The sequence below is a fragment of the Lygodium microphyllum genome, chromosome 26, assembly GCF_053477565.2.
Source record: "Lygodium microphyllum isolate KBCC chromosome 26, Lygodium_microphyllum_v1.1.10, whole genome shotgun sequence".
Taxonomy (NCBI): Eukaryota; Viridiplantae; Streptophyta; class Polypodiopsida; order Schizaeales; family Lygodiaceae; genus Lygodium; species Lygodium microphyllum.
The window spans coordinates 46,015,030-46,039,146 of record NC_141160.1 but is presented as its reverse complement, the minus strand read 5'-3'; positions in this window follow the sequence as shown (position 1 = coordinate 46,039,146).

The following is a 24,117-nucleotide window of genomic DNA, read 5'->3' as shown; positions in this document are numbered from 1 at the left end:
AATAAAAAAATCAAGAAATAACAGTAATTTTTTTAAAAATAAAATAGAAAATAGATTTTAAATGGAAAAAAATAGGTTTTATGTGCTTAAAATTTACAAATATATTTTTGGATGTATGATGGGCCTAAGGCATGAGGTTTAGCCTCAACTTAGCCCTATTTACATGTTATAGTGAGTGATTTATTGCTTTTTGGACAAGAAAATGACACGAAAACATTATCTACACCTAGCACCGCGAGCATAAATGGTAGGGAGAGAGGGGGATTTATGAGTGCTTTCGTGGTTTTAAATTTGATTCATTCATTGCATTTTGCACATAAGGTTCATTTGTTTTAAGAGTTAAAGAGTTTAGTAGTACGAGTATGCTCGGTGTTATTGCTATATAATGCCACAAGTATGCGAGTAGTATAAAATCATGGAAAGAATTTGTTGTGCACATCCATATTGTTGATTTGATTAAATAAATTCTTTGTGCACTTGTGGGCATTCACCTTTGCACTACATTCCATATACATGGTATCAAATGAGTATCAGCCTCCTGGATTGCATAGCACTTGGTTTCCTAAATGTTGACCCGCATTGAGAGTGTGAGAAGTCCCAACTATAGGGTTTAGTACATTTGTTTCTTTGGGGATTGATTCAGTGAGGATTATAATTCATCTCGTAGAATGATTTTTATAAAGAGAGGACTGTGTATCGTAGGTGTTATATGTTTGAACATCACATCTTGGGGCAATCCTTGGGGCCACAGTAGTCAGCTGAGGGCTGCTCTTTGTCTATGTGATATGATCTGTTTGGGTACTCCTTGTGAGGAGTTGGAAAGAGATATGCTGGACTACAAATAGTACAAATGCATGTGTAAGTTAGACCAATATGGTTAGCCTCCATATGCTCCTGGTCGTGAGGCAGTGGGGTGTTTTGGTCGAGCATAGAGGCCCACCGACTAGAGCCTTAGAGCCAGTGTCGGTGTTTTTGGTCACGACAATAGTTGAGAGATCCCCTCTCCTATTCTATTGAGTAGGTGCACTATCCTCAAGGAGAGGGGATCTTTGTAGCTAGCATCTTCAAATACTTAGAAATCAAATGTGACCCTCTCACTCTGTTCCTACCTCTCTTCATACCTACATACACATTTTTTTGGGCTTTTGCTTTGCTCTTCAACCACTTTGACTTTTAGGGAGACATCTTACACCCTTTGTGGTAGTTAACCCCAGTTCGAGACGGATAAAAAGAAGTCCAAGAAAACTCCAAATGCAGACACAAAGCAAGGAGCAGGAAGGGAAATGGCCAAAAGCGCAAGAGCGGCCTCAAAAGCTAAGCCAAATACAAAAGCACATTTTTAAATGCAAGGCACCCATAAAAATTTTGTAAAAGAGCATCAGCCTCCCTCTTGTGCAAATTGTAAAGGATAATAGGGCATAGGTAAAGAGAAAGGGCAACTAGAAGGGAATAGGAAAAGAGGACCTTGCCATAATGGCTAGTCATGTAAAAAAGAGGATGGGTGCCCAAAGGGATAAGGGCTTTATATATAAACTTAAAAAGTGAATGAGAAGCTCATTCTTTGGTGTGTGGCAAAGTGGACTCATCTTCTTCTCTTCTTCTCTCCTTCTTGCTTGCTTGTGTGTGCTTGAGAGAGGGAGTGTGAGAGTATGAGAGAGTGAGTAGGTGAGGGTGAGGGATCAAGGAGACGTGTCATGACTCGCGCGCAGACAAAGCAAGCCGGCATATCATTGCCTGGACCCAACAACTTAGGCGCAGCCTCAATTGGAAAGAAAAGTCAAAGAAGGCGAAGGAGAAAGAAAGCCGATGCAAAGGTCACGCTAAAAACCGAGAGCACTATGACGCTACCTGCTGGAAAAAAAGTGATAGACACATAGGTAGAAACATCAGCTTCAAAGACGGCTGAGAAGGGGAGTGCAAAGGTCGGGGAGTACCCCAACTCAAAGCGCTAACTCGAGGCAATCGAAAAGGTCAAGGACTAGGTAAAAGAAGCCTAGGAGCACCTAAGGGATGCTGAGTCCATATTGAAATATGAGATCAATGATCTCTCAAGCATAGGCTCCACGACCAAGGTCGAGGAACACGGCTCTATCACAAGTAGTGCCGCTTAAACATAGCCTACACCAAACTAGTCGGACCTATTAACCGAGGAACACAAAGTTAGGAGAGAGGCAAGCAACTAACGGCCTCCTCACCACACTAGTAACCACCCTATTGACTCTAAGCCTAGAAGATCTGCTTAAGAGGCAGCATCCGACGCTATGGCAAGAACTGAAGATGTGGGTTGAAGGACCAATGGAGCAAGGGGCAATGGATCTACACAATCATGACGCGATAACTCAGATACCCAATTTGACGCTGCAGTTGATGCCTAAGTCCTTGCACATCAATGCTTTTTGGGAAGGCACTGAAATTCATGCAGTCTTACGGGTCCTAGATCTAGGAGACACCACAAGAAATGGAATTGTGGATACGTGAGTGCGAGATAGTGTGATGAGCCATGCACTGCTCCAGGACTTGGGTAACCCGCCTGTTGAGAATGCTAGGTTCAATGTCACCCTAGCCAATGGAATGAAAGTGCGGCCATTTGAAGTATTGAAGAATCGGCCATTGAAGATCGCAAGGATCCAATTCTCCATTGACTTTGTAGTCATGAATGGAGGAGTGGAGTATGACATCCTGTTAGGCCAGCCTTGGATAATGCATGGGCCATAGAAGACTAGGGCAATAGTCTGATCTTCCTAGGAAATTAAACAAAGGTATTAAGAGTGGAGATGGATACATGGAAGACCACACCAGTCGACCTAGACGCCATCTCCACCATGTTGAAAGGTGACACGCAGATTAGAAACTCTTACAGGTCACTCACAAAGTATATCTCCTGCCCACAGGATGAGCGAGATTGGATGCATGTACTTGCTACAATCGATCTGTCATTCTTAGATGAGGAGTATAAGTGATCCACAGAGAGAGATAGAGTGCCTAAGAAGGAGCCTACAATGCCAATCTGCATGATGGCCAAAAGCTCAAATGGATGATTTAACCCCATCGAACTCCATGCCCCAAGTAAAAAGCGAGAACTCTTGGAGATCCTAGAATATCTAACAAGCAAGCTAGCAGGCAATCGAGCCGCCAACCTTAAACCTCTCCAAGATCTCTTGGGCAAACCTAAGTGGGGGTGGACTAGAGTGCACAACTTAAACTTAATGTACAATCGGGCCTTAGCACTGACGAGAAGGAAAGACCCTATCAAGACCTACGAGATCATGAGCAGTCATCAGAGGAGGATGGCTCTGTTGAGGAATACGAGGATTGATGCTCCTTCAGTGATGGAAGCCAAGGAGAGTTGGACACCGTAGAATATGACACTGAGGGAAAGGTGATAGAGCAAATTCAAGCTGACTCCAAATTGCGTAGAAAGAATACCTTTAGAATCGAGAGAGGAGTCATGTGCATGGATTGTGATTGAGCCTGGCTGGAGCACATGAGGGCAATTGACTACGAACAAGCAGGCATTGCCTAGTCGAATGCTTCGCTACTGCTTAGGACAGACTCATCGTCCAAGCTACGACCACTAGGCGAGACTCTCTCTTCTAGCGAAGACAGAGAGTTTTATTTTGAGTCAGAGGTAAGTTCAGACAATGATCCTAAGGTGCCACAACCACCTAAGACCAGATGCACCAAAGGGGACCTGCTAGTCCACCTAAGGTGCCAAAGGTTGAAGGGAGAACGTCAGGAGCAACCTAGGGATACGCAAGCTAAAGAGCAAAGGAAACCACATGACCTGCCAAAGTGATTTACTAAGTTTAAGAAAGGTGATAGGGTAGTGATCTTGCTAGGACCCAAACGACAAGGGCAAGCAAACGAACCAATAGAAGGACCAAGCAAAGTCAAGGAGGTTGATCTAGCTAAGGAAGGGGAGACACCCTGACCTATCTTTATTGCCGATGACTTGACCGAGGAAGAGGAAGAAAGTGTCATGGCTCTCTTGCAAGAGTATAGGGATGTCTTTGCTTGGTCCCTCAATGAGCTGAAGGGGTAGATTCAAGTGTCGTAACTCATAATATCCCCAAGATCCCCGATGCAATGCCAGTAATCTAGTGACTGTACCCTATGAATCCTAAGCATGCTCACGCAGTCCACAAAGAAATTGACAAGCTCCTAAGAGCAAGGTTCATTTACGAATCGAACACACAGACTAGGTATCACCCATAATGATCGTATTGAAAAAGAATGGAAAGATCAGAGTGTGCGTCAACTACAAGAGAGTGAACGCTGCTACCAAGAGGGACAATTATCCATTGCCATATACCAATCACATGCTTGAGAGAGTGGTAGGCAAGGAGGCTTACAATTTTCTAGACAGCTTCTCAGGATACAATCAGGTGCAAGTGCACCTTGACAATACATACAAGACTTCCTTCGCCACTGAATGGGATGTCTTCGCCTATGTAGTCATGCCTTTTGGGTTGACTAATGCACCTGCTACTTTTTAGAGACTCATGTGTACGATATTCAAATACATGCTTGGGAAAGAGTTAGAGGTCTTCATAGATGACTTGTGTGTTCACTCCAACTGGAAGGAACACTTAAACAAACTCTGAGTAGTCTTTGAGGGGTGCACGTTATATCGCCTCCTCGTTGAACCCCTTAAAGTGCCAATTTTGGGTAAAGCACGGATGCATCCTACGACACGTGGTGTCCAAGAAGGGCATTGCCACAGACTTCTCGAAAGTCAGGGTTATTGTCAATCTTCCACCCCCAATTGATTTTACGAGGGAGTTCAAAATAAACCAACTGTCACTCTTTCATGCGTTGGCAACAAAGCAGTGCACACACAATATATTGGACTAAAATGAACATGCATTTAGAGACCTATGGAGTCAAGATTAAAGTTTGGGTCCATTTAATACATTGTAAAATGTAATAATTTTTTAAAAAGATAAAATGAACCGCGATTTTCTTTTTAAGGTTAATCACCCAATAGATATTTGCCCGTTGCTAATAATTGATTAAATCCACCTTCCATTAAATCTACATCCATCATCATTGCATATCTCTCATCTAATCAATGAACGTGATACATAAAGAGAGAGACACAATCAATTACTCAGTCCATGTTGACAAGTTTCAGTGTGATATTCCTTTTGCTTTGCTAATCACATTGATGTGGTTTGGGGATAGGGTATGTCTATTTCTTTTTATTTTCTTGCTTAATACAGGGATCAGGATGCTTGTTTGTTGCATTTCATGAAGTTATTGGTCGCATGTGTGGGTAGGTCATGTCTAATTTTTTCTAGGATGTGGTTTGCTTGGGGTGCTTGTTTGTTGCATTTCATGAAGTTATTGGTCACATGTGTGGGTAGGTCATGTCGAATTTTTTCTAGGATGTGGTTTGCTTGGGGTGGTCTTCTGTGTTATGGAAAAATTGATCCTCTATCAAGATCTTATTAGTTCTTTGTTTCCTTATTTTACAGGCCTCCCTTGTGTCTATTTGTGGTGATTATTCTCAATTGATGACATTAGATGTTATTACTAAGGCAGGACTCTCCCAGTTTGTGGCTCTCTCATTGCCATTTATTCTTGATTATCCCACCACCCTATGTGATGAATTTTTAACCTCCTATAGCAAGTAGTCTGGCTCTGCTCGAGACACCACTATTCTAATGACCCTTCGAGAATTGGGGAAGGCTTTGTCTCTTCCCTATCATGGGGAATCCTTTCTAGTAGCCTGCCATCTCTTTTCCAATGTTGATATTCTGAAGCTCTTATTAGAAAGACAAACCAAAGAATTATTAGATGCCAAACAGGTCATCACCACATATGGGGTCTGTGTCTCCATGATATCTGATCCTTTTTGGAAATAGCTATGTTAGTTCCTTTAGGACAGGTTTATGCCCGCCAAGACTCCGTCCAATTATATGTCCAAGAAATTATTCACCACTTCTAGAATGGTGCTCAAGGCCATAACCATTGACTTGAGTTCTTATCTCTTGGCTAAAATGAATCACATTTCATTAGGGTGACTAGGGGTAATGTGACTAATATCATATATGGCTCTTATTTGTATATTTTTTTGATATACTCTACCCCTACCAAAGAAATTCCACCACCTTCTAATAACCCTCCAGTGGTCCCCCTCTTTCTGTTGAGGATTTTGAACTAATTCCTTGAAGAGAATGACTCCCCTCCTCCTATGATCATTCAGAAGAAGTGCTTAAAGTGAATAGGAGAAATAGTTAATGCTTCCATTCCTCTAATGCCAATCCCTACTACATCGAATAGTACCCTTCTCCATGCCTCAGAGCTCAAACTGTATTCAAGGCACACAGAGATGGTAGTTTGAATATACCCATTCCTTCTCTGCATCACCTAGTTTCAGGAGACGCTATTCTTTTTGTCTGTAAGGATATTCAAAGTTCTATAGAGATCTTACTTACAACTTGTGTTTAGCAGCTCATGAGGAGATGCAACACTCCAAGGAGGAGTTACATAAGGTTATACTGAGCTTGCCTCCACTAAGAAAACTCTTTCCGATCCTTTCAAGTAGATGGAGTCCCAGACTAAGTTGATAGAAGCCCAGAAAGTAGACATCTCCTCTTTGCAAGCTCAGTTGACAAAAGCAAAATCTTAATTAGTTATTGCCAATGAGTCTAAGGACCATCTTTTTCAAGAGACACAAGACCTCAAAGCTTTAATTGCTACCCAAACAGTGGAATCATAATAAGCCAATTGTATAGTTGAGCATCAGAACACCAACATTGAGGAATTAAAAGAACAATTGGCTCAACTACGCTCCATTCCTTCAAGTCCAAATGTACCATTAGCATCATCTTTATCAGCTACGAACTTGGTTTCCCTTTAACATCAAGAAACTTTATGTCCTTTGTTCCAAGCTAAAGTGGAAAGACTTCAGTCTAGAATGGATCTTCTGTGGTCTTATTTTGAGCCATTTCTGGAATATATCCCACTAGACCATTCCTACTTTGTACATTATCAGCAAAACAAAAGCTAGCTTTTTACATGAAGCTGTCCACTGTGGATTTTCATCCTCCAGAGGATGGATAGTTGAGTGCTTGGTCTTCAAATCTTTTAGAAAAAGTTGCAAGAATGGTTTTTTTGGGTTAGTCATACCAGACACAATGCTAATATCTTATATGTGCCTTAGAGGTGATCTCTTGATTCTTGATGATGGTGAGGATATGTCGTGGTATGTGGGGATGTTCTCTATGTTAGACACTTGGAGTTGTAGATGGATGAAATTTTTCAAGCCTATCTTTCTAAAGTGGATGCATGTCGTCCTAAGGTGCCTTGGCATTCCATGATTGAGTATGTGGTAATGAATCAGAGGAAATTGAAAGCTCATGTTTGATTACAAACTGCTTACCAATTGAGGGAGGATCTTTTAGCCCATATTTCTAATCAATTCCCTTTTGATACCTCCTTGTTTGAAGCTTATAATCGTCACTCTGTTTTAGGTCCATCAGTACCTTTCCTTACTTATTATCAACAAATGGCCCACAGATTGGATTCTTATCTATCTATACTTAAAACAACTCCTCATGTCATTTTTCCTTGTGGGAGCTTTCGCTCAACTGCCAAGACCCACGGACCACTTATTGTTTCAAGCGTTCCAAGCCGAGCACTAATGGCTACCTCTCACATAGCTGACACGCCATCCATATCTAGGGGTGTAGTGAGCTTACCTCCATGCCAATTGAGTTACCTCCTCTCCCACGCACTCCGATAGCTCCACGATCCAAGTGCAAGCTTCAACCAAGCTCCATCCTCAAGCTCCACGCTCCAAGCTCTATAGCCGCGAGCAAGAGAAGAGAAGAGAAGAGAAGAAGAGAGGAGAAGATGGAGAGCTTCTCCACCCCACGGTCCCTCACCCTCACACACTCACTCCCTAACACTCTCACACTCCCTCTCTCAAGCACAAGCTCAAGTAAGCAAGAACAAGAAGAAGAAGAAGAAGAAGAAGAGGAGAGCCACTTTTTGCCACACACAAGAATGAGCTTCTCATTCACTTTTCAACTTTATATACAAAACCCTAAATCCCTTTTGGGCGGTCATCCCCTTATCCCCTTTTTTACATGGCCGACTGTGGCCTAGGCTCTTTTTTCCATTGCCCTTCTATCTTCTTGCTTCCTTCCTACCGCCCATCTACCTTTACAAATTGCAGGGGTGAGAGCCTGGCGCTCTTTAAATTAAACCATGATTCGCTTGTGCTCTTTTACAAAAGTATTGATTCGCTCTTTTTCTTGTGTGCCCTTTTCCTTTATTTAGGACTTTTCTGCGTTTCTTGTGCTTCCAAATTTTTCTTGGCGCGCCTTCGTCTTCCATTTCACTTTTGCCTTGGCCTTTGTCTTCTGCTTTAGCTTTTTCAGATTTTTCACCTTGTTCGTCTAACGCTTAACATTACCCCCCTCCTAGACGAGTACCAGTCCCATGGCACTCACCGTCAAAGGTAGCAGGCTTTAGCATGCACCGAAGATGTGGGTGGCAAGGACATTGGTGGCTGCCATGGAGGAGTGTTGGTGGTGGTGTGGAGGAAGGTCATTGGGGGCACGTTGGTAGCCTAGGTGGCTGGTGGTAGGGTTATTGGAGTTGGTGGTAGGGCTATTCTTTGTTGGGGATTTGGCACATGATGATTCTTGGCAGGCCTGCAGGACGATAAAGAATAAGAATTCAGAGTTGGGTGTCGATGAAGAGCGAATGACACTGTTGTTGGAGTCTTCAATACCTGCAATTGAAAGCCTCTCATAGGTGGTCTCTCCCTAGGGGTAGTGCTAGTCTTCTCTATTGTGCACAAGACATAGTGCAATTAGTTTGGGAGACAAGTCGAACTCTAAGCAAGCTGAGAGTATTGTCCTACACTTGAGGACCCAAATTGTGTATATACTTCGGTGCAGATATTATGTGAGTGCTCGTGCATACTTAGATATTACGTAGTTAGAAGACCACGAGCTAGTTTCTCGTAACAATGTATGGATGAAGCAAAGTTGTCCATGTTGAGAAGAAGTACATGTGAAGGTATATGAACATCCTTTGCATTGTGACTGCACGACGTAGCATAATTGAATACAGGGACACCACACTTTTGGTAGCTGGAAGCTATTGGACTTGCTTGATGAGGACGGTGTACTTTTCATGGCCAATCGTGCGGTGCTTACCACAATTGATTGCAATGGTATTAAGGCAGAGTGCAAGAGGGAATCATGCAACACCCACTGCATTCTCGAGGTCCTTGACATGTTACCATGAAATAACTACCATGTGTATCGTATGTACTAAATTGTTTTCAAGGCTTAGACCTTAGGACAAAAGAGTTATGAAATTTTATGGTATCAAGAAAAAGATGTCTTTAAAATTCTGTATGCCCTTGATGTGCCCTGAACAATTGTGGGTGATGCTAAAGGGCTAGGGGACTAGGGACGGAGCCAGTCGACCAAGGTCACTGGACGTACCTAATTTGAGGACCCCTAGGTGCTGTGCTGTGATCGTGGGTGCTTCTTATCTTTTCGTTCGTTTCTTTTTTTTTCTTTGTTTTCTTTTCTGTTTTCTTTTTTGTTTCTTTTTATTGTGCTTTTTTCTTTCTTTCTTTCTTTCTCTTCTCTTTTCTCCTTTTTTTTTTGGACTTGCGTGAGTACAACCATTGCAATATGTTGAGGTGCTTCGAAGGCTCAGGAAATGGATATTACAGTGATGATTGTGCCCTAGCCTCATTGTTAGAGAAGTAGTTGTTGACATGGGGAGATACACTTGAGATATTGCAAACCTCTTTGCGACACGCGATGTTGGTACAATTGAGGGAATAAATGCCATGAGCCAACTATAGAGCTTGACCCAGAAAGAGAGCGTAGCCCATGAATATGCTTTGGGCCATGCGATGTGGGCGGTCGTCAAGGGTGATTTTTGCTTTCAACAGCGTGGCTTTGTCACGGCTCTTTGTGGGGTCGATGGTCTTGCGATGATCGGGCATTGAACACTTTTGCACAAAGACCTGTATCATCCTGCATCCACTTGTCACTTCATGAGAGTATATGCATGGTATATGCCGCAACTATAATAAACCAGTGCAACGCAAGGAGACATCACTTATCTGAATTCCATGGTGTTGACTTAGATAATTATCACCTGCGCTTGATTAGCTTTTTCTTTTGCTAAAAACGTGAAATATATTAAACACGGATATGAAAAGTTTGTACAATCGGGGAACATGTCAACACTTAACCATTTAAAGAAAAAAATTCATGGCAAGGTAGCATTTGATAAGCCTTTTTTATACAACCTGGGGCTACTCTATTTGTACGAGGCGGGGCGAGTCTGGGTGGTCAGGCGACTGAGGCTGTGCTGGTGAGGGGCTCCTATGAGGCTGGGAGGGGAAAATGTCGGCTGGGACCCGGATGGTGTAGTCCCTGGCTGCAACTGTTTCCAGAATGCTTTTAAACAATGCGTCAAATTCTTGCTTGTCTCGAGCTACCTTCTCCTCTTTCGAGCACCTGGTGCTCAAGTGTTTGGTAGGAGCCTGCACGGTGGTGTTGCCACACCTTGTGTGCTCCCTTGAGCTTTTATTCCTCTGGCCTGGGGATCTTTTGGCCTACGTCCGGGCCGGTGTCACTTCATTTCTTTGCATACCTTTTAAGGGTAGGTACGTAGCGTTCCGGCGGAGACACTTTTGCTACATGCTCCCTTCGACGGCAGATAGCGTCCTTGCAAGCCAACTCCACTGGGTGCTCCATGTCGGCTATTGTAGGGGGATCTACAAAATGTGAACCAAGGATTAGGCCTCGAGGCATGATAAAACTATTTGCATGGAAGGGATTATACAGTGGGTTATCAAGCACATATGATGAGGAGGGGAGAGGTGAGGCATGCAATGTTTGTTGTAGAGGGATGGCCTGCATGATGATGTTCATTTAGCCTCTAGCCATTAGTAGATCTTGGCTCATGCTAAATTACGCGGACTGGTGGTCATGGATTGGGGCATGGCTCATCCTCGGAAGGATAGACCGGAAAGGGAAAAAGATATATAGAAAGGGACTGCACCCTATCTACACCATCAGAGATGTTGGTCAGGGCTTCCTATGGTGGTCATGAGGGGTGCATGCCCTCCGCCCAGAGGTGGAAATGGTCACACAACTTCTAAATGTGTGGTGAGAGGAGGACCTGACGAGCTTAGCCTGTTGATTCCAACTCTTCTCCTTGCGCTTGACTATTATTGCTTGTGTGTGTTGATAGTGTCTATACAGGGTCACAAAAGTCATTGTTTATTTACATACATATCCATGTATCCATGTCACTTCATGAGGATAAAAGCCAATTGTAGAACTCTGGATTGTACTGGAGTGTGGCACACGCATCCAGTACTTGTGGCAGCTTACTCAATACTGATAGATATTTTGCCACATCAAGTAGCATGGAACCTTGTCCGAGTCTACTGGCAACATGTAACTCCTCCTCAGTGAGAACCTTATCAAACATAGAGTTTTCTTGGCTAGGTTCAGCCAAGTCCATACCCCGAATGGCAGTCAGCACTCGAAGGGAAGTTGGTGCCACATAGGTTGGGTCTCTTTGAGACCGCCATTTAGCCAATTGCTCTTCTGAGACTGTCATGATTTGGGCTCCTAGTTCGGCCATTGCAACACAGTTTTCAAACCAACGTTTCTCAAATTGACTTTGACCCTTCGATTGTCGCTTTACTTGCTCTATATCTAAGATATTTGGTTGGTAGAGCACATCATTGAATATTACAGTTAAGTGTAGTTTGTCGGCTTCCTCATCAGAGATGAGTCGCATGCGTTCATGCAGGAGCCTATCATAGTGCTCGTTAAGATGTTCTTGCTCTTCCCAGGATAGGAAAAATGGCAAGAATTCTCCAAGCTGCTCCTTAGGGAATGCGCCCATGTCCACAAGGACATAGACACATGCGAACACCTTGAGCTTAGCATCCAACTCAGTTAAGCATTCTGCGACACTTCTATGTTCAACGAGGGCTTGCTCGGTTGCTATCTCATGCAAGGTTCTAGGAGTTTGCCTAGGCTTTAGCATAGCTAGAGGCTCTAGATGAGCAAGATTAGTCAATGCTAGGATTGCTTATGCTCTTGGGGTTTCCATGTTTCTCTTGAGGCTTCGTTATTGCGTCATGATTCTCCTTGGATGTGACTGGTATGAATTTGTCACCTTGTTGTGACAGCATTGTATCCACTCTTGATTTGTCAATGCGAGTTCTATTGTCAGTGGATAGAGTGTTGCAAGCAGCCATTGATGGTAACTACTTTGATTTTTCAGACCACACTGATATGTCTAAGGTTTCACCGCTATTAGGAAAGGCATCAATGGGGTCATTGGTGGATGGACTCGATGCTTTATTCCTTAGCTCTCTAGTGCTCTTGGTGTCAATGTTCTTGGGATCCACAACCACCTGTGATTGCTGTTATCTTCATTGTTTTCTCTTCTTTTTCCTGGTCAGTGAAGGTGCATCTCTCAACGACTCAGGACCCTGGACTAGGTCAACCGTTGATGTGCTTGGTTGGGCCTCAGCATTCTCTTTCTCTAGTGTGTCCTTATGGGACATGGCCATGGCTTGCTGAATAGCCTCGCTAGGTTGTGAGAGCACAACTGCCTCCCTTTTCGGAGAGTCTAGCTCTTTAGCCAACTCCCTTGTGTTTAACTCCTCCAGCCTAGGCTTTAGGCACTTTGAAAGTGCTAGAGTTGTCGAGGAAGTTGGTTGCGACACCTCCTCCACAGGTAAACTACTAAGGACACGTTCCACAAGGGGGATTGTCACGGCCAAGGGATGTGACTACTGTGATCCCTGATTGGAAGTAGTAGAAGCTAGTTTAGTGGGCTGGCTACCCTTGGTGGATTGCTATGTCAAGTCCCTAGGGCGATCGGAAGTGGTCATATCTTTTGTTGCCCTTTGAGCACTCATCTATGTAGATCGAGCATGAGTTGATCTAGTCACATTAGGTTGCTCAGGCATATCCTTGGGTTGAGAGCTACAGATAGCGTCATGTCCCACCTCTTGGACATCTAAAAGCTTAGATGGAGATAGAGATTGGGATTGAGCAGTCACCCTTGACAACTGCTGTAGTGTTTCCTGTGTCTATTTGGGAAAAGAGGGCGTAAAAGATCTAGGACTCATAGGTGGACATGGCACTAGCTGAATGATTTGCTCGAGGCTATTAGACGATTGTGCCATTTGCTTTGTTGAGCGAGCAGCCTTGCTATGAGCAATGTTGTGCCTATGATGCTTGTTCTCCCCTTGGGAAATCAAAGGCTCTTTGGATACTAATGGTTTTTGTGCATGCTCAATGGCTACATATGACATCTGTCTATTTAGCATGCTAGGCTGAGGCTCTTTCTTTCAAACAATCATGTCTGGTTTCTTGCCTCGAGACCTAAAGTTTCTCTTAGATTTCCTCCTGTACTTCATTGCTTTTGATGCACTCTGGCCTTCAGCTGATAGAGGTGGTTTAGCAGGGGATTTTGGTACCCAAATCCATCGGTTACCTGTGCAGCAACTTTGGATATCCATCTCGGCATTGTGTTGACCCTCCATCAATGCCTGCGTCTATAAGGCTTGGGCTTCTTTTGGGGTCTTCTACGATATTTGTAAGTCCAAAGCCCGTCCTTGGCATTGTCTCCTGACCTTCTTGTTTTAGGCATGGCCTCACTCACTGGTTCTCGTTGTTTGATCTGTGCTTGTATCAGTTTTTCCAACAAGTCCTTGCTCTCGTTAGTAGGCTTGACTGTTACGTCAGCACCTTGCCTTTTCCTCGAGGTTTGATGAGGTCACCCTTGCTAAAGGTTGTGACTATCCTCACACCTGGTAGTGTTAGGTGTATCCTTTGTGCTATATAGTCGGCTTCACACTTCGTTGCCTTTTTGAAGGGCCTTCCTAGAAGGATTTCCTTTCCACAATTCTCGCTATTTGGAGGAACGTAGAACAAGACTGGCAAGCTTTCTATTTCAATAGTTACAAGGATTCTGCACTTTCCTAGAAGTGCTTGTGGGTGTTCCCCGTAAGGATTAAGAGTTGCATTAGTCGGTTTGAGCTTTGGTTGACCTAGGAGAGTCCATGCTTCGTAAGTCAAGATATTGAAATCTGCTCCTTCATCAACGAGAGCATCAACACTATGCTCTCTTTTTGCAGTGAGTTTGACCTTAAGATAAGCAGGTGGCACTATGTCTTCATCTTTCGGGTCTTCGTTTACAGCTTCAAGCCTTGTGATGCATGCCTTTGAGTCCCTAACTGCACAGTTAGACGTGGATTCTCTACTGAGGTCTTGGGTTGTCTGTGCAGCGCTGCTCAAGGTACATCTATCGTCAAGACTGTCATGTCTAGTCATCCTCGCATTGATAGCTTGATGATGTTGCATTCTGCTTCGACTAGACGCAGTTTGAACACAATGTACATGTGTTCTTGTGGTGTGGCCTTTTTGCCCTTGATGGCTAGATTGGCCCATTGAGGTTCTAGGGTCTTTGTTTGTCTTTGTTTGGGTATGGGCTTCTATTTGCTGCTTTGCAAGTGAAGATCTATGATGTGCCTTTGGCTCTATATGATTTCTTACCTAGTGATAGATCTATGATGTGCCTTCGGCTCTATACAATTTCTGGAGTCTATTTTGGTGGTGGCAACTCAGTTTCTGGCCAAAATGGAATTCTGAAAAAATTGCAGTTTTTGGGCCGAGTCCTAAATTCGATCGGCCGAGGGCCGAGGGTTGAGGGCCGAATGGGTGTGGGCCGAGGGCCAAGTGGGCCGAGTGGGCCGAGTGGATCGCTCGGACGGGCCGAGTTGATGTTAGGGCCGAGGGCCGATTCTGGGGTTTGGCCCAGAATGGCCATCACTCGGATGGGTCGAACGCGGCGCAGTTTTGGCAGATTTGACAAATAATGCTTCGTTTTTTATAATTTTGGTCTTGAGGGGTCACACAAACTTCCAGAATGCAAGAATAGACATGAATGAAGGATTCTATACCCCTGGAATAGCAAATGACCTCCAAAGTACAAATCAGCAAGCAAATCAAACCCTCTTTCCCTATTTTGATAGTGCTTATTTTCTTTGTTTTCTCCTACTCTAATGCATCCAAATCACAAAGTAAATACCTACACTACTCCATCTCACAACATAAATCTCAAAAAAGCAAAAAACCTACTTGCCAAGGAGATCGAATACCATCTTCAACCCCCTCACTTCCTACCTATTTCAAGTGTTCCAAGCCGAGCACTAATGGCTACCTCTCACATAGCGGACACACCATCCATATCTACGGGTTGTAGTGAGCTTACCTCCATGCCGATCAAGTTACCTCCTCTCCCGCGCACTCTGGTAGCTCCACGATCCAAGTGCAAGCTTCAAGCAAGCTCCATCCTTAAGCTCCACGCTCCAAGCTCCATAGCCGCGAGCAAGACAAGAGAAGAGGAGAAGAGAAGAAGAGAGGAGAAGATGGAGAGCTTCTCCACCCCACAGTCCCTCACCCTCACATACTCACTCACTCACACTCTCACACTCCCTCTCTCAAGCACAAGCTCAAGCAAGTAAGAACAAGAAGAAGAAGAAGAAGAGGAGAGCCACTTTTTGCCACACACAAGAATGAGCTTCTCATTCACTTTTCAACTTTATATACAAAACCCTAAATCCCTTTTGGGCGGTCATCCCCTTATCCTCTTTTTTACATGGCCGATCGTGGCCTAGACCCTTTTTCCCATTGCCCTTCTATCTTCCTAGCTTCCTTCCTACCACCCATCTACCTTTACAAATTGCACGAGTGAGAGCTCGGCGCTCTTTAAATTAAACCATAATGCGCTTGCACTCTTTTGCAAAAGTATTAATTCGCACTTTTTCTTGTGCGCCCTTTTCCTTTATTTAGGACTTTTTTGTGTTTCTTGTGCTTCCATATTTTTCTTGGCGTACCTTCGTCTTCCCTTTCACTTTTGCCTTGGCCTTTGTCTTCTGCTTTAGCTTTTTCAGATTTTTCACCTTGTTCGTCTAATAGTTAACATTCCTTTTCTTTTCCAGCCACAAGATACTCCTCACATTCCTATCTTTACTCATTGTCCATTTATTGTCGATCATGTTTTCTTCCCTACTTCTCCTTGTCGTACACCATCTATCACACTCCTTTCCACTTTTGCAGCCTATTTCCTAACCCCTTTCTTTCCTAATTTAGTAAAATTACCCGAATCTCCATCTTTAAACCTTTATTTTTATGATTTTTCATATCCATCATTTCATCCCTTGGTACTTGTTCCACTTTCTCCATCTATCTCTTTTATTCCTAGCCCCCCTCACTTGGTTAGAAGCCACTCTAGTTTTGATTTGTAGATACAAAGACACAAAGGGTGGAGCTCAACTGGTTCATTGAGATAGGAGCAGACTCCTATCTAAGTGTATCAAAATTATTTGCAATTTTTTGCTCAGCTTCATCATCAATCTACTAATCCTTCAGTTAGATTGTCTGATCACTTTGCTTGGTACCTAGCGTACATGCATCAACACTCTCATAATGATTCAAAGCAAATCCCAAAGTTGTACCTAAATGCCAATGTGGATATTGATATCTGTCAATTAGATATCTTATACTTTCATGCCGTATGTCTTTTGAGCATATATCTTGTCCTTATGGAGAGGATATGCTGTTTGCAATTTTTTCAAAATCCTCCCAAGATATTTCTAGATAAATTCCTTTCTATGGACAGGTTCTGAAATCATCAAGCCTTTAAAAGGGAACATCTTCATTGATGATTTCTTTTTGGATATACTTGGTGGATTGAGCTTTCATGAAATCTCTCTTTTCATTCTCCCTTATTGGGATGTCATTCGGATTTGTCTATGTTATATGTGTGTTAGTGTGTGGGTGTGTTTGATTTGTGTTTGTCTAGATATATGGTTCACGAAAGTGAAAAAAGATTTGAAGATACTAACTTATGGATGGGAAGAACCTCTTATATCCTATACTAATTTGTCTGGTTCTAGTTTGAAAAAAGGATTGATCTATGCTTTAAGGTGTTTTGCTTCCGTCAATCTTTAGATAGATCCAGGTTATTTTGCAGATTGATGGGAGTGAGGTTTGTTTGTGGATTCTAATTGATCAATGTTCAAGCAAGTAGTGCTTAGCTAGTTTCTGGGCTTAGTATCCTTCTTTGTCTCAAGGTCAAGCGGACGGTCCTTGATTAAGTGTGGGGATATGTTGTTGAGGGCTGAGCTGACTTGTTTTTTGGGCTGATTTTTGTTGTTTTTGTGAGCTGAATGGTTGATTTTTAGGGTTTATTGATTGATTTCAGGTGTGCCAAAAGTGTTTTGGAATGTGTTGGGATGGGTTGAGTATGTTTGAGACTCTCATGATGGTTTTTGGTTGAGATATGATGTTCTGATAGATTGTGTAAAATGTCTATTTGGTTCTAGTAGGGTCTATTTTGCCTTTGTTTTGATCTAGATTCTTTTTGTTTGTGAGATTGGGATTGTGAACGAGTCCTTTGAGAAATGAGTGAGAGTTTGTGAATGGTTTTGGATGATTTGAAGTGCTTTTTGTTGGAACTATATGGTTTTTATTCCTTTTTTTGATCCTTTGTAGGTTCAGTAGAGCCTCTATCCCTGTTCTACAAGCCTTTGTTTGCTTCTGTATCTATTTTGATGAATGAATATTTAGCTTTGGGAGTGTGTTGCAATATTGTAAGAAGAAGAATACAAGCTCAAAATAGCTCTAAGAAGCAGAAGGAGTAGTTGAAGAAGACTTGAAGTGAAGACTACAATGATAATGATAGTAGTGAGCTCTTAAGGGACACTATAGTGGCTCTAGTGACTCTTCATATCAGGCATACCTCTTGGGAGGGGTATCCATGACTAAGAGAGGATTATTGATGATTATTCATTGTAACTCCAATGTACTATTGCGAGGAGCACATGTGAGAGAAATATAGTATGAGAGATAGCCAATTTCCTATGAGAAACATTATATCTACATAAGAAAGACTATGAGGACTATGAAGATGATGAAAGATAAATACTATGTGATAAATTTCATTCAAAATTGATTTTTCTTTTGTCTCATTGTGGTTATTTGATGGTTTCTATGAAGAATATGTCATTGTGGTTATTTGATTTGATTTGTTGTGATAAATTTGTGGGAGAATTGCTATGTGTGCTACGTGAAGATTGGTATTGTTTTTTTTCTTGTGGTTGATTAAAAAACAAAGAATATGCTTATTGGTGTGACAAGATAGATTTTCTTGCAGTAGATTCCCCATTTTCTTGGTATTCCTCTTGGGGCTCCAGTACTAATGGTAGACAATTGATTGGTTTTGTCTTTCCATCAATGGTTATTGTCTTCTTTGTTATGGTTGCTAGTTTTTAGCAATGGTGGAGCATCCATTGATAGTTGTTGTTCTAGTGAACCTTGGCTTTTGGAAGGAATGGTCATTGAAGAATGAGGAGAGAAAAGAGAATTATTGGTAGTTGTTTATTCTTCATTGGTTTTCTCTTTGTTCTTGGAGTTATGAGATGGTGTGATGACTCATATGGTGCCTTCTCTTGCACACTCAGTACCTTATTAGTGACTTGAGATAGTTGTGGCATTGATTTCTTCATGTGGTTGACACATCTAGTGGAAGTATATTCTTTTGTTTAGAGTTTGAGGTAGCATAGTGATGAATCAAGTTTGTTGGCATTGCAAGTTCCTTTTTCCTATAAGTGATCATATGTTTAATTTATATATTTATCAAATTTGGAGTTTTCAATTGCGATTGTGTAGCTAGTTGGGTTGTTGATAGATTAGTTGTGTAGCTAATGAGATGGAGACATTCGACCTTGTCTTGGATATCTTGGTAAACTCAAGAGGTGATAGATGGTTGTTGAAGCTTGGACAACTAGATCCATCTATTTCCACTGTAATAATCTTGAGTATGTAATAAGGCCTCATGAACCCATTGCAACTTATTATTGGTCATCCTATATACTAGCAATGCCTTTTGCCTTTAGAATCCACTTCTTGTAGTTTTCCTTAACATTGGTAGCCTTACTCATTGGTTTTTGTTTGATTTCTTGTGCCTTTTGTAAGGCCTTGAGCAAGGCTCTACCCCTCTCATTAGAGATGCCATTGCATTTTGCTAAAGACATTGGTCACATACCCTATTTGATAGAGACATGATTGCCCTTGTTCAAAGTTGTGATAGTTTGTATGTTGGGAAGGGTTAAGTCTATATGTCAATTTCCAAAGTTGACATTGCAGTTGATCTGCTGTCAATTGAAATTTCTACCCAATAGGGTTTGTTTTCTAACTCCTACTTCATTTGGTAACACATGAAAGATCATGGAGAGGCTTTTAGTCGATGTAAATCATTACCTTACACTTTCCTACTAGTATCCAAGTATCATGTGTTAAGATATTATAATTATATTCCAAGTGGATCACTCATCAAAGATGTGCTCTCTTTTGCAGCTATTTTGACCCTAACATTAGGGCCAAAAACCCTTCAAAAAATGCACTATTGTTAGTCATGGGATTAAGGAAAGGGCCAAAGAGAGTTTGCCACGTGTGCAAGAATATAGTATTCTTATCTCCTCCATTTTGGAGATAGTAGAGTCCACTTCGTGATTCTCTCCTCCCTTTTAGCCAAAATCTCCAAAGTTTTAACATGTTTTGGTAGTCCCGAAGTCCTTATTTACTTATAAAATCTGACAAAGGAATGATAAAGATGTTAGATAATGGATTTCGATGCCAGAAAGCCACCTATCCAGTCAGATTGCAAATTCGAGGTCATTTGCCACTTCGTCCGGTCTAAAACCACTTGTGGGATAGTGTGAATGTGAAGGGCTGAACCGATTTTTAAAAGGTTTAAATGGTTAATGAAGATTAAAGAAGAAGCAACTAATTAAAAAACATGATGAATGGGGGGGGGGGGGGGCATTTTTTTGGAGACCCCTCAATTCATTAAATTTTTTTATTTTGTGGGGCTATTGGCATTAGGCTTCATGCTTCTGGCCATGGAATCCTTGAATTCGTCATTTCAGATTGCAAGAAATGGTGCGTGATTTGGCACACTTAATAAAAAGTACAGATTTTAGTCTTTGTCTCTCCTCTTTTTCTCTCGCCATAAATGTGGTATGTGCCATTCATGATGCAATACAAAGAATGGGATAAGGAAGCACAAAACGAAGGCATCAGCGCAAAAGGACTGGGATAAGGAAGCACAAAAAGGAAGAGCATCAACAAGCAGTTGTAAAAGAGTGTTAGTGGCTTCTTGTTTTTAAAATACGATATGTGTATATGTAGTTTATAGTGGAAGCATCTTTTATTGAATTTTATGAGATGAATCTTTTGTTCTTACTATAAAAAATGATTGAAAATGGTTGAATATGCTTAAATATGCCTGAAGTTATATAATAATCAATAATTTTTAGCAAGTCATGTAATGGGAACTAGATGATTTAGCTAGATTAGTATATAACCTCCAGACACTCTTGGCCGCGAGGCCATGAGGGTGGTTTGGTGAGCATAGGAGCTTGGTTAACACCCTAGAGCTAGTGTTGGGACCAATTAATTATCTCTCCTTAGTAAGGGAGTAAGTAGCTATGTCCAATTAATCATCGAGCACAAGGGAAAAACCTTTAGTAGGATGAGGGACCAAAACAAATATTGCAGAGAGGAAAAGCTATCATAGAAGAACTGCTTAGTGGTAGTGGTGTCAGCCTTATTGAAGCTATGTATGTAAACACCACTAAGGCTTCCAAGTTATGAGTCATTACAAGAGGACAAAGGATTAAATAAGGTGATAGGGATAATGTAGAACTTATTGAGGAAAACCCTAAATAGGATGATAAGGGAACACAAGTTCTTAACCTTGATGTGAAAGCTGGTCCTCTAAAAGCTATTGATAGCAAAACTAACTCCAATAAAGAGCTGCCAAGAAGAAGGTAAAAGCCTAGAAAGAGGCACCCAAGCCTGTTCTGACTAAGAGAAAGAATGGTCTGGTGGGAGAAGAGAACCATTGCGAATTATCATGAATTTGACTTAGCCAATTCTCTTTGCAAGGTAAAGCTTGATGTGAATCTCCTGTTGTTGCTGATCAAGTTATCTCAAGGAGTGTGTAAAGAGTTTAAGAAGATCCTTCACATTGGATATATTGTTGAACCCTTGGGAATAGTCCATGTGGGAGATAACTAGTTTGAACATGCTGAAAAACATTATCCAAGGGTGGTAGCATATGTTGATGGTATATTAGTGGATCATGCCATTGTGGACACAAGATCCTTCGTCAACACTATGAGTTTAAAATTGATGGAAAGGCTGGGATTGAAAATCCAAAAGGATGCCTTCACAATTCTTCAGATGGCTGATGATAGTTTAAGGTAACCAAAAGGTTGCATTGCCAAAGTCCATGTTACTGATGCTAATGTGGAATGCATTTTGGACTTTAGTGTTATTAGCTTTGTAGGGCAGCTAATCTATCAAGTGTTATTAGGAAGGCCATGGTTCTTGCAGTCTGACTGTCAAGTGAATATACCTGTTGGTCATTTGACAGAGGTGCTAGATGCATAATAGTGGATGCATATCCTGACTCTTCTCAAAGCGAGAGAGTACCCATATCTTCCACGAAATTAGATGCATTAGAGGATCCTTCTGGTAGTGAGACTTCATCAAGCGATGAAACAAGAGAGGGATCCGCTACAGAAGATGTCTACTAGGTGACTCTAAATGAGATAATAGAAGCTCAAGACAGAATTAGAGATGTGGATGTGATTGAGCTAGATCTTGGTACATTGGATGAGCCACGACCGATTAAATTAGGATTTATGCTTAGATTGAAAGAGAGGAAGGACCACATGTCCTTGATCTAAGAATTCCATGATATTTTTGCTTGGAGCTGTGATGAATCGAGGGGTATTCCTTCTAGTTTGGCTATGCATAATATTTTCCTAAAGAAGGGTATTCGTCATGCTCGATAAAAAGTGAGGTGTATGCCTTTTGAGCTAAGGGACATACTATTTGAGTAGTTACAAAAATTGTGTAAGGTTGGCCTGAAATTTCTTGTACAACACATGGAGTGGTGTCTACTAGTAGTTATCAAGAAAAAGAAAAATCAAATCTAGCTTTGCGTAGATTTTAGGGAGCTCAATAAATACACAGTCAAAGATTACTATCCATTGTCATTCATTGATTAGATTTTAGATCAGTTAGTAGGTAGGGCTATTTATTCATTTATGGACTGCTTTGCTGGTTATAACCAAATGGCTATCTAGAGGAAGATAAGTTAAAAATGACATTTATTACTGTATTTGGTATCTTTGTGTATCATGTCATGGCTTTTGGATTATGCAATGTGCTAAGTTCTTGGCAACATACGATTGAAAAAACTTTTGGTGATATTTTCCTAGAGAAGCTAAAAGTCTTTATTGATGATCTCAGATAGCCACCATAAGGAAGAGATAGCTAATTCTTTTGAGAAAATGTTTCGAGCATTGCAAGTAGTTTTTCATTGCTCTCAATCCAAGAAAGCGCATCTTTTAAGTGTCCTATGAATTGCTATCAGGCCATGTGGTTAGCTCGGCTAGTATTGTGACCGATCTTGAAATGACAAAGATTGTCATCGCTATGAGTCTACTATGTACTCCTAAAGAAGTGCATAGCTTTTTGTTGTCAATTGGATATTATCGAGATGATTTATTAATGCACTAGGTGAGAGGACATTGCCATTGACAAATATATTGTTCTTTAATTGTTTATTTGCTTGGAGTTATCTATGTCAAGTATCCTTCGAGGATGTGAAATAGGAATTGGCAAAAGCACTAGCCCTGAAAGCACCTAAAAAAGATGAGATATTTTATATATTTTTAGTAGCTATGATGTATAGTATCAGCTCTACTATTTACCCCAGATTTGGGAGCAGAAGTGGTACCATCCGATTGTGTTTGCTAGTTGCAAATTGGGGGTATCTAAGAGGGATTGAGACTATCGATGAATAAATTGTAGCCACATGATTGCCTAGCAAAGTAGCTGATCACTTTGCAAGAGTTTGACTATGAAATTAAGAGTAATCTGCCAAAGTTGCAAGGCCTCGTTGAATGTCTTATGGATTTGGGAAAATCAAAGGAAGTCTTGGCTAAATGTAGTGACCTCGAGGTGTGGGAGCTCTTGCTCAACCACCAAGACCCACGGATCGCTTATTGCTTCAAGTGTTCCAAGTCGAGCACTAATGGATACCTCTCACATAGCCGACGTGCTATCTAGCTACAGGTGTAGTGAGCTTACCTCCATGCATGATCGAGTTACCTCCTCTCTCGAGCACTCCAGCAGCTCCACGATCCAAGTGCAAGCTTCAAGCAAGCTCCATCCTCAAGCTCCACGCTCCAAGCTCCATTGCCGTGAGAAGAGAAGAGAAGAGAAGAGAAGAAAAGAAAAGAAAAGAAAAGAAAAGAAAAGAAGAGAGGAGAAGATGGAGAGCTTCTCCACCCTGGTCCCTTACCCTCACACACTCACTCCCTCACACTCTCATACTCCATGTCTCAAGAATAAGCTTAAGCAAGCAAGCAAGAAGAAGAAGAAGAAGAAGAAGAAGAAGAAGAAGAAGAAGAAGAAGAAGAAGAAGAAGAAGAGAAGGAGGAGAGCCACTTTTGGCCACACACATGAATGAGCTTCTCATTCACTTTTCAACTTTATATACAAAACCCTAAATCCCTCTTGGGCGATCATCCCCTTTGTAATATTTCCATGCAATTAAAAGTTAGTTGGTTAGTTCGAAAGTTAGTCAATTAATAAGTTAGTAATGTTTCTAACTAAAGACTAACTAAGGTAAAAACTAACTAACATTAATAATTAATAATTTTTATTTAATTAAAATATATGTTAAAAATTTGAGAGTCGTAAATCCAAGTTTTTTCTCAGATTGACAAAGACCGTAGCCACCCTTCACGAAAGTTACAACATGAACAGTAGAGATGAGCTATATTAATCACTAATGTTAATGTGTATAGTAAGGATGGTCTAAAAATATTAGATTTTTGGACAAGACTAGAATATTTTAGATATTTTAGATATTATCCTTTAAAAAATGGAGATTTCTAGAACTGGATGTCATATAAAAGAAAAGACAAGTGATGTTTTAGTTAGTTTT